Raw genomic sequence first — 14,034 nt, forward strand, 5'->3', positions numbered from 1 at the left:
AGCATAAAATCAGACGTGTGTACGCACCTTTATGGTAATTGTTTTAGTATGTAAATAAGGCTACAGACACAAAGCACACATCCCCCACAACTGTCGATTTGGACAACTAATAAAAGATCCAAGTGACAATAGATGACATTTAAACAAAACACTAAACAAACATGATGCATTTTAGAACCATCAAACTGTACAAGACATAGCATAATAATATTGCAGGATTGCCACAGCCTCCTACTCTCTGTTTCACACAAAGACCAAATGACTGCACTGCTCCATTGGTAGATAGAGGGACTGAGTCCCAAAACAGGTTAGCCACACTACTTTTTTTATTGGCCAAAATGACCATTGCGAAGAATGGAAAAAAAAATACAGGTAACCATTTCAGAGGTCAAGGACCGCATTTATTTTTTCATAAAAACAAGGTACACCAAGACACCTCTGCCTGGCTCTTCTACTGACCACATATGCTATTGCTCTGTTGTTATTGCCTGATGAAGTGGGATCAAACCTGCAAAACGTGTTGCATATTTGGAGTTTATAAATAAAATATATTGGCTGTTTTTACTACAGACGTTGTGTGTCTACTTGGAGGAGGTAAGTCCACCACTACCTCCTCTATTTACCAAGAATTTGTTTTGTTTTTAAGCTCATTTAGCTTCCTTTTATCCTTTTGGTGCCTCTGTTCTCCTGCATAATGTATTTTTTCATGACTAATGAAAAGCTCATGAGAATCTTGATGAACATGATGTTTCAAAAGTCCTGACATCCCTAGATACAATAAGAACATCTTAACCTGGATTAACCAGTGCTGTCTAGGCTGTAGGGACTTCTAACCTTTTCTCTTTTTTCTTTCTTTCTTTCTTTCTTTCTTTCTTTCTTTCTTTCTTTCTTTCTTTCTTTCTTTTTTTTCTTTTTTACATTTTTATTTGTGGCATTTTTTTCCTTCCTGTTCTCTATCTCATATTTCTTCTCCATCCCTTTTTGGTACCCTATTTTTTTTCCAAATGTGGGTACATGCTACCAGGATGTCAGCCCATTGCCATTAGTTCTGATCAGTTTTAGCTGTATTTGATTGATTTACATTTAGAGAGTATTCCACTTTGAAGAATTACAAAGTGCACCATGTCAAATTTAAAAGTAGGGAGAAAATGTATACTTACCTATCCCTTAATGTGGCCCTGATGTAAACCTGAGCATACAAACCAAGCTAAGGTGTTACTTCTGTTGAAAAATGTACGAAAAAAAATTCCATAGATACATTCCGTAGTTTGAAATGGAAATTATAATAGATCTTAGAGGATGTCCAATTTATCTTTTTAAGTCAGCTTATTGGTTCTTTTACATGACAAATGGCTTAATTGACTGAGTGGGGATGCTCAGGAGGCCAGCTCTCACTTTAATTTTGCTTTGTTATTAAATCTCTGGCTTGTCTAAAATTAGAAATTAAATGTTTGTATCCTCTATGCTCACTACCTGGATTATTTTAAGACCATCAGTGGTCCTTTAGTAGTTTCACAAATTCAAATTTATCTTGCATAATCATGGCAATGATTGTGCGTTTGAACAACTCCTCCATAAAAAAAAGTGACACCGTTTCCATCCTAGTCAGCTTTAGGCAAAACAACACAGCTTTCAACTTGTGAAGATACTGGTTGTGAACCACAAATAATCTTAAAATAGATGTGAATTAAGAATATTTTCATTTCGAACCAGGTTGGGTCACATACAGTGTTCACCTCAGCCCCTCACCTCCCTTTGGTGTCTGTGGAGGCCTCCTCTATACTTGCCTTGGCCCTAAGAATGTGTACTTTCACAGAAGCAAAGATATCCCATGCAGGATACAGGGAAACCGCTGGAGAACCCCAATGGACACCATACTGTCAAGCAGAGCTGGGACAAGGTTCTCCATCACCCAAGGCTGAGACACCAAAGTGCGCCCTTCCATCCCTCCCACCCCAGCTATCACACACTGATTGCTATTAGACTAAGAGGTGCTCAGGGCCCCCAACACCTTAATCTCTAGTTATCTGGCTTGCAGTCACTGCCACGTATCCCCTTTTCTGATTTCTCTCTGTTTCAAACACAATAGGCGAATGATAGCTGAGTTAGTTGTGCGCCCCCTCCTACACTGCGCCCTGAGGCTGGAGCCTCTCTCACCTCTGCCTCGACCCGGCCCTGCTGTCAAGTCCTTGCTTCACTGACTGATGGACAGGTGGAGAATACAGCATATAGTCTCCTTGGACAGGGGGGGAGGAACAGATTGCAATCACATGGGAATGGGGCCAGAGGCAGACACCAGGAATAGCCATTTTTTGACCATTCAAGACTAATGATGAGAAGATAATGTCTAGATGAAAATAATATTTTAAACAGCTATGAATACATTTGTTGAGTAAACATTAGTCCACGGGTCTGGTATTCCAGAATGATTGGTAACAAGCATTGTAAGATATGTACATTCAATATGACACAGTAGGCTTTCATTGTATGCCATTTTTTTCCTCGAACAATTTTGTTTTCTATGAATTTTAATGGGAAAACAAGGAAAAAAAATGGAAAAAAACACATTATTTCTCAGTTTTACCAATTCCAGTTTAAAAGTAAAAAGTGCTACTGTAGATAAAAAACACAAATTTTGTTTGGCTATTGTTACCGCTTATCACAAAATTTAGATTATGTTCCTGTCACAATTTATGGTGAAGATATGTGATTCTGAATTAATGCTACAGAGTGTATTTTTCACTATGAACTGAGAAAATAAAGTATTTTTAATGGTAAAAATCAATCTCATTAGCTCAGGAAACATATATTCCCATTTACCAATTAGCGCTGCATCAGATAGTGCCAGAAATGAGCACAGGAGCACGCCCAATCCTGCACACCGCTGCTTCTGTACAAGACATATATCTACTGACTTGTGGCTTAGCTGAAGTCACAAAGGACATAGATATACTGTAGTGGTGGATAAAGTGGGAGATGTAAATATAACTTTTTTCCCTACTAAAAAAGGGCCAGAGCTAGTCACTAGTAGAATATCAGTAAAATTACTGATATTCTACTAGTTAATTCTGCTAGTAAAATATTAGTAATTCTTTACTATGATCTAACCTAGCCTCATCTTCACACGAGCCTTCCCTCTCAATGCCTAGCCCTAACCGATTCCGCCTTGCAATGTGTAACCCTAAGAACACCCTCGGTGATGCCTTACCCTAAGTAACCCCTAGGTGATGAGGAGAACCCCCGATGCCTAACTTTATTTTGGGTTCCTATGTTCACACCCACTATTCGTAACCACAGTTTTCATAGATCCCCAATTACAGCTAATTGCAGCTACTAACATAGGTGCCTATGTCAGCACCCATTTTACCTGTTTTGTCCTACTGGTAATTTGTGCATATTGCCTGAAGTGCAGCTTTGAGCACTTTTCTTTTTTAAAGTTTTCTGTAGAAGACTATAAGGAAGATGCCTGCTTGAAGAGTTGGCTTCTGATTTTGGAATTTTATCATTTCATTGTGGTATAGTCCAAGTGCAGTCCTCTGTAGCGGAGCAAATACAAACTAATACAATAGATTGCTAATATGATATGATGGGAAATTGCTTTCATGTCCACATAAAAATCATTTATTTCTTCAGTCCTGCCTGGGGCTAATGGAATGGTGTTGTCTGCGTTTTTCTAGATTTGTGAACCGCTAGCAGGAGAATCTTTCAAGCTTTTTCCATGCTTGGTCCTATTAAACTTACAAAAACCAAGTTTTTCCATCTGCTTATCAGTTTTCTTTTTTTTTTTTAAAGAAAAGAAAACTAAAATATATAAATAAATCCAGGCAAGAAAATCCGAAGAACATTAAATGTTCCTCAGAATTTAGATGTGTAGCAAGGATTAAGTTAGAGGTTATGGACCCAGAGTCGCATTTATTTTTACTTCTGCTATTGAATTTTCCTTTTGTCATTGCTGTAGCATTAGTGGATTTTAAATCCAGATTGATGAATCTGTCTAGTTAAGCAGCCCTTTCTTGCCTTTTTCCCCACAACTTTTAATATTTGAGTAGACTACAAACACTATATTTTTAAAAAAAAAAAGATGTCACTTCGAAAATCTGCCATCTGTCTGCAAGTTTGACAGAAGCTGAAAGATTGTCTAATGCTTTCGTAATATGGCAATAAGCCATGTCACGATCTTGTATTTGCTAAGGACTTTGAAAGCAGGATTGTCAGCCAAAAAATCAAATTCATTTAACCACTGCTCTGTGTTTATTAACTAGTCTACATCCTGACCCTGAGTTGCAAGTATTCCAATATAATCATAAATGTTTCTGCTATAATGAATCTTATCTCAGTCAGGCTGGCTTGGTGCATTGCTGAGGGAAGGGGAAGCATGTTATCTCCCCTCCCACATTCCTGTTCCTCACTGATTGGCTGAGGGCAGTTCTGCATGACATGAGGCTGAGAAGGGAAATACACCTCAACCCTCTGCAGAAGCTGCTGAAATAGGATCTATGCTGTGCCCACATGTGTTTACAAAGCACGCCAGATATTACAGTGCTGATTTTAGGAGAAATAAATAGTAAGGGAGGAAATTACATCAGGATTTGCTTCAGTCAGGGGTAGTAAAAATGGCCACTTCTGACAATGTATCTTCTCCACTTCCTGCCACTTTCTGTCTGTGTTACATTACATGCTGCATATACTGTATGCCACTGGCTCCCGATAATGTGACATAAATTGAGATTTAAATTTATTTACAGCTACATTGGCCAAACCTCGAGTGGGAGAGGGGGAAGCATGGAATCCTAAGGGGCCCCATGCAATTGGGCTCCTAGGGTTGTATTTCTGCCCTTCCTCAGAAGCAGAGAACTGCTACATGTCAGTGTGGCTGCACCTGCACTCAGATGTGCATCCATGCTGCAGATACCTCCTTACTGTCCCTGCCAAGCACAGTTGTAAGCAACCAGCAGGTCCCCAGCAGCAGCTGCAGCAGTCCATGGGAAAGAGGTCTTAGGCCTCTTTCAGACTGAAAGCTCTACTGTACATTTGATGGGCACATCAGCATCCAGTCTGCCACCCATGAGTGTCATTCGAGTGCAATTAAGGTGCAGCTGAATGGCAGCATTTGTAACACCATATGTCAGTGCTTGATACATGGTGGTGTTAACTGGTGGCAGAGAGCCGGGGCACGTTGCGTCTGAGCATGGCCATGCCCAGATGTGATTCCTTGGGGCATTTGTCTACCCCTGGTACCGAGCATTAACAAGTGTCCTAGCAGTGCAAGAGAGCAGCTGACAGGCAGTGAATTCACCACCTTCAGTTGTCCATATGAAAGAGCCCTTAGAAAGTTATAGGAGATGCAGAATAAAATGGTTGTGTAGCACCAAAATACTATTTCTTTTAATTAAAAAGACGTGGAGTCATCCTTTAAGTTTTCATGCATGAGTGAGCTTCAATTAAATGCCTGCAATATATAAATCCTGCACTTTGAAACATATGCCTTATATCAGCAAGTAAACCAAACTTCCAAAGTAACCTCTAGAGTTTTAAAATAAAACTAAAACTAAAAAGGATAAGGAAAAAAACCCTCATACAGCTGATGCTGAGGTTAGGCTTCTCAGCCTTTGAAGTCTCAGGCAAACATTTATAAAAGCCAAAACTAGATCATATTTTGTCTGCCAAGTTAAAACCAAGAAATATCAGATTTCCTCAAAACTCCATTTGTCATTCCTTTTATGGTTACATTTAAAGCAAAAACCATATGGTCCTCCTGAAAGGCTGCCAACTGTTTAAATCCATGCTTATAAAAATACACAAAGGGTGTCTTTACCCAGAATGCACTGCAGCTCGTCAGTGCTCTACCAAGCCATAAATCAGGATATTTACACAGATGACTTGTACATATAAATCTGCGGCGCTGAATGCAGCATTGTAATCAGACGAAAATAGGTGTTGTATGTAACAGTAAACACAATGAATGAATAGAGAAGTAAATAGAAATCAGTGCAAAATGATGGAGGTTTTAGCCCTTGGCACATTTGAGCAGTGGCGCTGTTTCTTAGTACAGCGGTGCTTACAGAGGCAGAGAAGCATGGCAGTAATTACAGCGTCTGTGAGTAAGCTGTTCTGGACAAATGAATAGGTTTGGGACAATAAAACTGGATGCCTGTTATTCAAGTACTGAGACTGTAATACTTGGATTACCCCAGGACCTCTAATCTGAAGAATTGTGGGAATGGAGCGCTCTATAGTGCATTCAACTTTTTATTCAATAGCAGTAATTAAAATTGCACATAAAAGAAAGTTGCAAACACCAAGCATATCGCACATGAATGTGCAGAATCCAGGGACCATATGAGATTCACTTTTTCTCCCTAGTTTTCTCCTAGGTGATATTTTTACTTGTCATAACATGCCAAGTCACTAGCAAGCAAGAAAACACTCAAAATTTATTTGATAACACCTTTTCACCAAATTTTGAGTACTTTTTCAATTGAAAAATGTTGAAAATGTAGTTTGCAGAGGACATGAAAATTATCTCCTAGGAGATAACTCAGGTGAAAAAATTAATGGCATATGGGCCCAGGTCTTCCTGGATTTCTCACAAGTACTCTCTACTGGAGGTAGGACGACCCAGAAGTTTTGTTTGCCAAATGTGTCATTACGCGTTTCGGCATGCAATGCCTCCATCTGATGAAGGCGTTGCATGCCGAAACGTGTACTGACGCATTTGGTACACAAAACTTCCGGGTTGTCCTACCTCCACCGGAGAGTACCTGTGAGACATCTGAAAGCGACATTGCTGACCACAGTGGAGTGAAGGGGAAACCATTAGGATATAAATACCCAAGGGAGACCTGGATTCTGCACAATCATGTGCGAAATGCTTGATGTTTACAACTTTCTTGTAAGTGCAATTTTAATTACTACTATTGAATAAAAAGTTTAATGCGCTATAAAGCACTCCATTCCCACATTTTTGTTCCACACACCTTGCCTATGCCTACCATCCCAGAAGGAACGTGGAGCAGCATTTTTGTTTTACCTTAAAGGGCACCCGCCCCTGGAAGTTATCATTAATTAAGCGCAGCTATCTTTTCATATTTTGTTTTACCCCTAATCTTAAGGTTGGTACCCACGGGGTGTTTTTTGTAGCATTTTTTTCAGTGACTTTTTTCATTACAAACTATAGTTTTCCCAGTTCTGTGATTGTGGGTACATTTCCGTGATTGTGGTTAGTGACGCACAATGATTGTGACCATCAAGTCGGATCACTGAACGAGCGATCATTCAGATCCCTATAGACTCCCCTGCTAATTACCACAATTGTTTAAAGTCTCATTTGCGCCCATTTCTTTCTGTGGTACCCAATTGCAGAAGATGGATCACCTGATCACCACAGCCCCCTCCCCGCTCAAACCCCCCAAAAACATACTTTTTCCATTTCACCAAATTGAAAAGGACCGGTTTAATGTCAAATTGATCATGCACATAACTATTCAAGATTTACCTAAAATAATGACCAATATTCATGACAATTTTAACTTCAACCCTAGTGCAAACAGCAACACCTATCACATCTCAAAGATCCAATTTAAAGTGGTATGAAACTCAGCATTTCTTCTTTGCTCAAAACGATTATTTACAGCATATAATATACTACCACAATTTTTTTTAAGCAGAACAGCATTTAAACAGTTAAACGCAGGACTTACTTTTTCAATGGAAAGCTCCCTGCAGTGAGATCCGAATCCAAAGGGGTGATAACATTATCTTGCGGTTACTTAACTGTAACAAGAGAGGAATGTAAATATTCCCCGGCAGTGCTGCAACTTCTTCTAACGTGTGCAGATCAGACACAGCTCAGAAATAACCACTGAATACATTCCAATATATAAATACTTCATTTATGAATAAAATGCAATGGCAGCTTTCAGAGCAAATAAACTGAACTTGGGGAACTTGTAATTTCTAAATAAATAATAATACTTGTGCACAAAAGCAAATATGATCATTGTATGGGTTATAAAAAGTAGAAAAAACACATTTTCATTGAATATCATGTCAGAGTTTAATACCACTTTAAATCTTTATAAAAAGGACCAACTGTGAGATGTGACTACGTAGAAATGATACAAAAATTGCCAACTGTTCCCTATTTTAAAAAACAGACACAACAGCAGCAGACATAATAGAATATGAACATGACAGTCTGAATGTCTGTGTGCTGGGCCAGCCAACCCTCTATATGATATTTCTAAGCTTCTTTGAAGCATTTGGTTGCCAGATGAGTTGTAGACTCCATTCTCTGTGAATGACTCAACAACTAGAAGTGTTTGAACACACAGCCATGTCACAATAGAAGGGTTATTTCAATGAGTTGTCTCTGTACTTTTCAGGTTTGTAGCAGACCACCCACTACAATTCCATAACCTCCTTTCCACTCTCTGGACAACAGAGGTCAATCAATGACACAGGAGAGGGCGCAGGAAGGAAGAAAGGAGCAAGGTACTTCACAGAATGCTTTTGTGTGCCAAGTGCAGCTCACTGGTGGCATAATGGCATTCCTATCACTTTTAACACAGGGGAAAAAAAGTCAAGAAATAAAACTTTGTCTGCAACAGGGACTGGGGTTTAAATAATTAATATCTCATGAAAAGGCCCTATGAACCTACTTATTCAGCAAAAACAAGAGCATTCATTGCTTCTTCCAGGCCTTATACCTTTTTGTCACCATTAAGTGTATAGAAAAATACCCATTCAGCCTGCTGCCTCTGCTTCCAATTTAAACCAGCCATACTCAGGAATTCTAAGCAGGTGGGCTCCTATTACAAAGACTATTATAGTGCATATAATGAATAGACACAGGAATCCTGTGATACACACACACACACACACACACACACACACACACACACACACACACACACACACACACACACACACACACACACACACACACACACACACACACACACACACACACACACACACACACACACACACACACACACACACACTGGAGATCTGGGATCCTGTTAAATGTGCCCCGAACATGTGGCTGCCACTGTCCCCTGTTGCTAAGGCGGTTTGCAGTGTGCTCTCCTGCAGTGGCTGATGCTAATGGTTAAGGGCTCTGCCTCGACACTGGCAACCTGGGTTCAAATCTCAGCTCTGTTCAGCAAGGCAGTGCCTATTCAGTAAGGAGACCTTGGACAAGACTCCCTAACACCGCTATTACCTATAGTGTGCGCCCTAGTAACTACAGCTCAAGTGCTTTGAGTCTGCCAGGAGAAAAGTGCAATATAAATGCTATTTGTCTTGTCTTGTCCTTCTGGTGTCCCTGCAAGAGGAGCAGAACAACAGATGCTTACCAGTCCAGCAGGGGATCACATGTGGCCAGGCATCCAGTAAGGGAGGAGTTAGCCTAACTCCTCCCTCACTGGCTGTCTGGCCCCATGTGATGGCTGCCGTTGAGTTTGAGATCATCTGTAGCTCTGCCCCCCACATGTCTGCATCTCCTGCATGCACGCTGGGTAGCAGAGGACAGTGCACTGCAAACCACCTTGCGAAAAGCAGCACCATAGCAATGGTGACGCCGAACATTCTGAAGTTCAGCCTCCTGCACATGTGTACACTGCATGCACCACCAGCCAGCCAGGCCAGTCAGCCCAGAATCTCCCAGAGTAGGGAGGAGAGTAAGGAAGAAAGAAAGATCACTGGCATTTACTGTAAATATCTGGCATTCCGGATGTTCAAACAAGTTTGGTTTCTCAGCCAAGGTGGCCATGACCGGCAGCCTCGGACAAATTTAGTATAGCGTGTAGGTGCAGGTTTAGTCTATGAGGGCAGCACGGTGACATATTGGTTAGTACTCTCGCCTTGCAGCGCTGGGTCTCCAGTTCGAATCCCAGCGAGGTCAACATCTGCAAGTAGTTTGTATGTTCTCCCAGTGTCTGCGTTAGTTTCCTCCAGGCAGTCTGTTTTCCTCCCACATCCCAAAAACCTACAGCTAAGTTAATTGGCTCCCCCTAAATTGGCCTTAGACTACACAACATGATACATACATAAATGGACATATGACAATGGTAGGGATTAGATTGTGAACTCCTTTGTTAGTGACAAGACAATATACTGCATATACTGCCAGGGGCGTAACTTGAACTCACTGGGCCCCCCTGCAAAACTTTGGATGGGGCCCCCTTCTGCCAAACACCCCCCTTCCCCCCCATGCATATAAAAACAGACAGCAGTGAAGAACTACACGCATTTTCTTTAGCAATTACATTAATTTCTGTGATAAAATGTGTATATTTTCACACATTAATGGCGCAAAACTGGCTCTGCAGCCGTTACCAGCATCACTACAGTACACAGCACTCTGTACACAAGAGCCAGCTGCACACAGAATAGGGACTGGCTACAAATCTTTGTCTGCAAAACTTTGTATGATTCCTTATCAGTGGCTGAGCAGATGCAGCCATTAGAACAATTGTGCAGAGAGCAGAATGTTTTTTTCTCCTTGCCCTTAGTTGTCTGTCTCTAAGAATGGGGCCTCTGTGGTTTCTGGGCCCACCTGCGACTGCATCCCTTACAGGGTCTATTGTTATGCCCCTGTATACTGCACAGCACAGAGTAAGATGTTGGTACTATATAAATACTAAATAATAATAATAATAATATAATAAATAATAATAATAATATAAAGATTGAATTGTGAGTTCCTCTCTGGAAAGTTAGTGACATGACTAAGCACCATGTAAAGTGCTGCAGAAGATGTCAGTACTATATTAAAGCACAATAGTACTAATATAATAGGTAGATAGCAACTGACAGTGACATTTTCTATTGTGATATAGCAGGAGGTGAAGAGGCGCCCAGTGGGTTTATAAAACACTTTAAAACCAATAAAATTTAAAGGGATGAGGTGGCTTACCTCATAGATGATTACTCACTTTAGATAGAACAGTTTAATAGTAATAAGTACAGGCAACACATTTCGTGGGATCTAACCCACTTCCTCAGGCCAAGTAAAGTGCCGCTCTATACGCAAAGCCGCATTTGGAGGTGCCCCAAACGTGGCTTTGCATATAGAGCGGCACTTTACTTGGCCTAAGGAAGTGGGCTAGATCCCACGAAATGTGTTGCCTGTACTTATTACTATTAAACTGTTCTATTTAAAGTGAGTTGTCGTCTATGAGGTAAGTCACCTCATCCTTTTAAATGTTATTGGTTTTAAAGTGTTTTATAAACCCACTGGGTGCCTCTTCATCTCCTGCTGTACCTTACTCCCTCCGCTCTTTAGTGAGGGGAGTCCCACACACCTAACCCAAGGCGGAATTCCACCACCCCACAAGGTTTAAAGTGCATGAGATTTTTCAAGAGCCACCGCCCCCAAGATTGCTGGTATACCTGAGTGGAGTCAGGTTTAAGACACTCCACCTGCCTGAGTGGTCGGTTGCCCCTTATGCAACCCACCTTTGTGCGTATTCCTTTGTCGAACATCTTTTTTCCATACATTCATCTATCTGTGACATACTGCACCATTTGGGCTCCCGTTGTCTTTGTGTTTTTTCCCCAGTACTCCATAATCTATTATGATATGGTGATTAACATTTATACCATGCACCAATGAAAGCATGTTGTTTTTTTAATGTCCAAGCTGATACTTTTTCAGAACACAGTACAATCACGCTATAGTCTTGTTATAGTTCGTAATCTAACTATAACTATAGTTATCGTTATAAATATATTATTGTTACCAATTTTTTGTCATTTCAGCTGCCTCTTCTTACTCTAAAGCACTCAGTCATTTAAAAGGAACCCGAGGTGTGAGACCTATGGAAGCTGCCGTATTTATTTCCTTTTAAACAATACCAGTTGCCTGGCAGTCCTGCTGATCTTTCTGTTCAGTAGGGACTAAATCACACACCCGAAACATGCATGCAGCTAATCGTGTCAGATTTGTCACAGGCATCTGATCTATGAGCTTGTTCAGGGTCTATGGCTTAAAGTATCAGAGACAGAGGATCAACAGGACAGCCAGGCAATGTACATGATTTAAAAGGAATTAAGCATGTCAGCCTCCATATCCCTCTCACATCCGGTTCCCTTTAAATACATCAGACTAAATGTGGCCATACATGTATTGATTTTTCTCTTCCATTCCATCATTTTGATTGAATTGGGTGGTCATCTATTGCAGCAGTGTTGGGGGATTAAAGGTCCATAGTGCCACACTGTATCAAGCACTACAATGCTTGCAGTGTGATCGATGTCCTGTAGATTTCTGTTGAAATGTATTGAGACAGAGGATGCCCTGTAGGGAAGGTATTGATCACTATATGATCCAAATCCAGTCAAATCGGGATCAGTTTAGCATAAAGGGTCATGATAGGCAGCTTCGTTCTCAGGGAATTAGTCAAACCAAACTGATAGCTTTGAAAGTATTAAAACACTGACTTTAGAAAATAAAAAAAAAAACTAAATACGTAATATAAAGTCTGTAGATCGGAGATGTAAATCTTATGCCATATCCAATCTAGCCAAACTTTAAACAGAAGACTTTTACTGTAGTCCTTTAACAGAACAAAAAATTAAAATAGTACCATGCTGATACACAAGACATCACCTGCCTTGAAGCAATATGTGAATATGATGAATTATGGGTAAACCATTTCAGATCCTGTAAATGACTGAGATGAAAGAGTTTGTTGTGAAAGACACATTGGCTGATGGCGCATTACCATTTTTCTTTAGGACATCCCTTTCGTTTTATGTTTTTTTAGCTGCTCAGCTCACTCGTTTCTCCTAATTCTCTTTAGATGGCTCTGTTTTACATTCTTATTGAGGCTCTTGACTTTCAATAGGACTGAAGAATTCAAGAGTTCACCTCATCGAGCAATAAATTAGCGTGGAGTATCCATCAGCATGCAGAGGCTTCATCTGTTACCAGGCTCAGTGATCCTGATTATACAAAGAAGAATGTTCTCTTTCATTGCCCTACCTCGACTACACCAAACCCTCGGAGATTACTACACATGGTAGAATTTAATTAACTTGACAAAAGATTCTAATTGTTTTCATTCCTTTATCTTTTCAGGAGGAAGAAGAAGTATGACACTGCTTTGGGTGAAACTTCCACAAGCAAATTATTATTTTTTTTACCATTTAATTTCTACTTCATTCTACTTTTTTAATTTACTGTATATTCCTGCGTATAAGACTACTTTTTAACCCTTGAAAATATTCAGAAAAGTTGGGGGTCGTCTTATACGCCGGGTGTCATTGATGCCGGGTGATACGTCCTATCCTGTTACCGCCTCTCAGATCTCCGTGCTGAGGGAGCGCAATCTATTCTTACATACCGCTCTGATAAGCAGGTAGACAAGGAGAGCTGACCAGTCTACTTAAGGAGAGTTGACCAATGCAACAAGTCAATTGACTATATACTGGCTGGTAACACATACAGTACAGCACCAGTATCTGTTCATACACAGCACCAGTATATGATTTTTTTTATTTTTATTTTAATTTGGTGTGCGTTGGAAGAGGGGTAGTCTTATACGGCGAGTATTTCCCAAACTCTAAATTTTAATTGGAAAAGTTGGAGGGTCGTCTTATACGCCCAGTCATCTTATACGCCGGAATATACGGTAGTTTGTTTGCTTATTCATTTACTGTTCTTAAAGTTTTGCGGGGGTTTTATTTTTTTTTTTTGGGGGGGGGGGGGTTCCCTTCTGCATATTATTGGTAATATTTTTAAATATTTTTTGTTGCTTCTGTGTTCCAATTTTTTGACAATGTAGTTTTCACAGTTATGCTAAAGATTATGATTATTATTATTATTATTATTATTATTATTATTGGTCCTCCCAGAATATAGTGAAGCCAAAGAGAACATAGTGTAGGCTTACTAGGATTTGTAACTTTGTAACTAGGATTTGTAACTTTGTAACTAGGATTTGTAACTTTGTAACTAGGATTTGTAACTTTGTAACTAGGATTTGTAACTTTGTAACTAGGATTTGTAACTTTGTAACTAGGATT

The 14,034-nt window shown here is 40.1% G+C and overlaps 1 long non-coding RNA gene across 1 annotated transcript in view; it reads left to right on the forward strand.

The window, feature by feature from the left end:
• The first annotated feature begins 8,389 nt into the window (after nt 1-8,389).
• LOC137538413 (uncharacterized) overlaps nt 8,390-14,034 on the forward strand; it is a 20,512-nt gene continuing 14,867 nt past the window's right edge. Inside the window, exons 1-2 of the long non-coding RNA XR_011024779.1 lie at nt 8,390-8,493; nt 12,855-13,028. This is a non-coding gene — a long non-coding RNA (uncharacterized lncRNA). The remainder of the gene's footprint in view (nt 8,494-12,854; nt 13,029-14,034) is intronic.

This window comes from Hyperolius riggenbachi, chromosome 11 (assembly GCF_040937935.1).
Source record: "Hyperolius riggenbachi isolate aHypRig1 chromosome 11, aHypRig1.pri, whole genome shotgun sequence".
Taxonomy (NCBI): Eukaryota; Metazoa; Chordata; class Amphibia; order Anura; family Hyperoliidae; genus Hyperolius; species Hyperolius riggenbachi.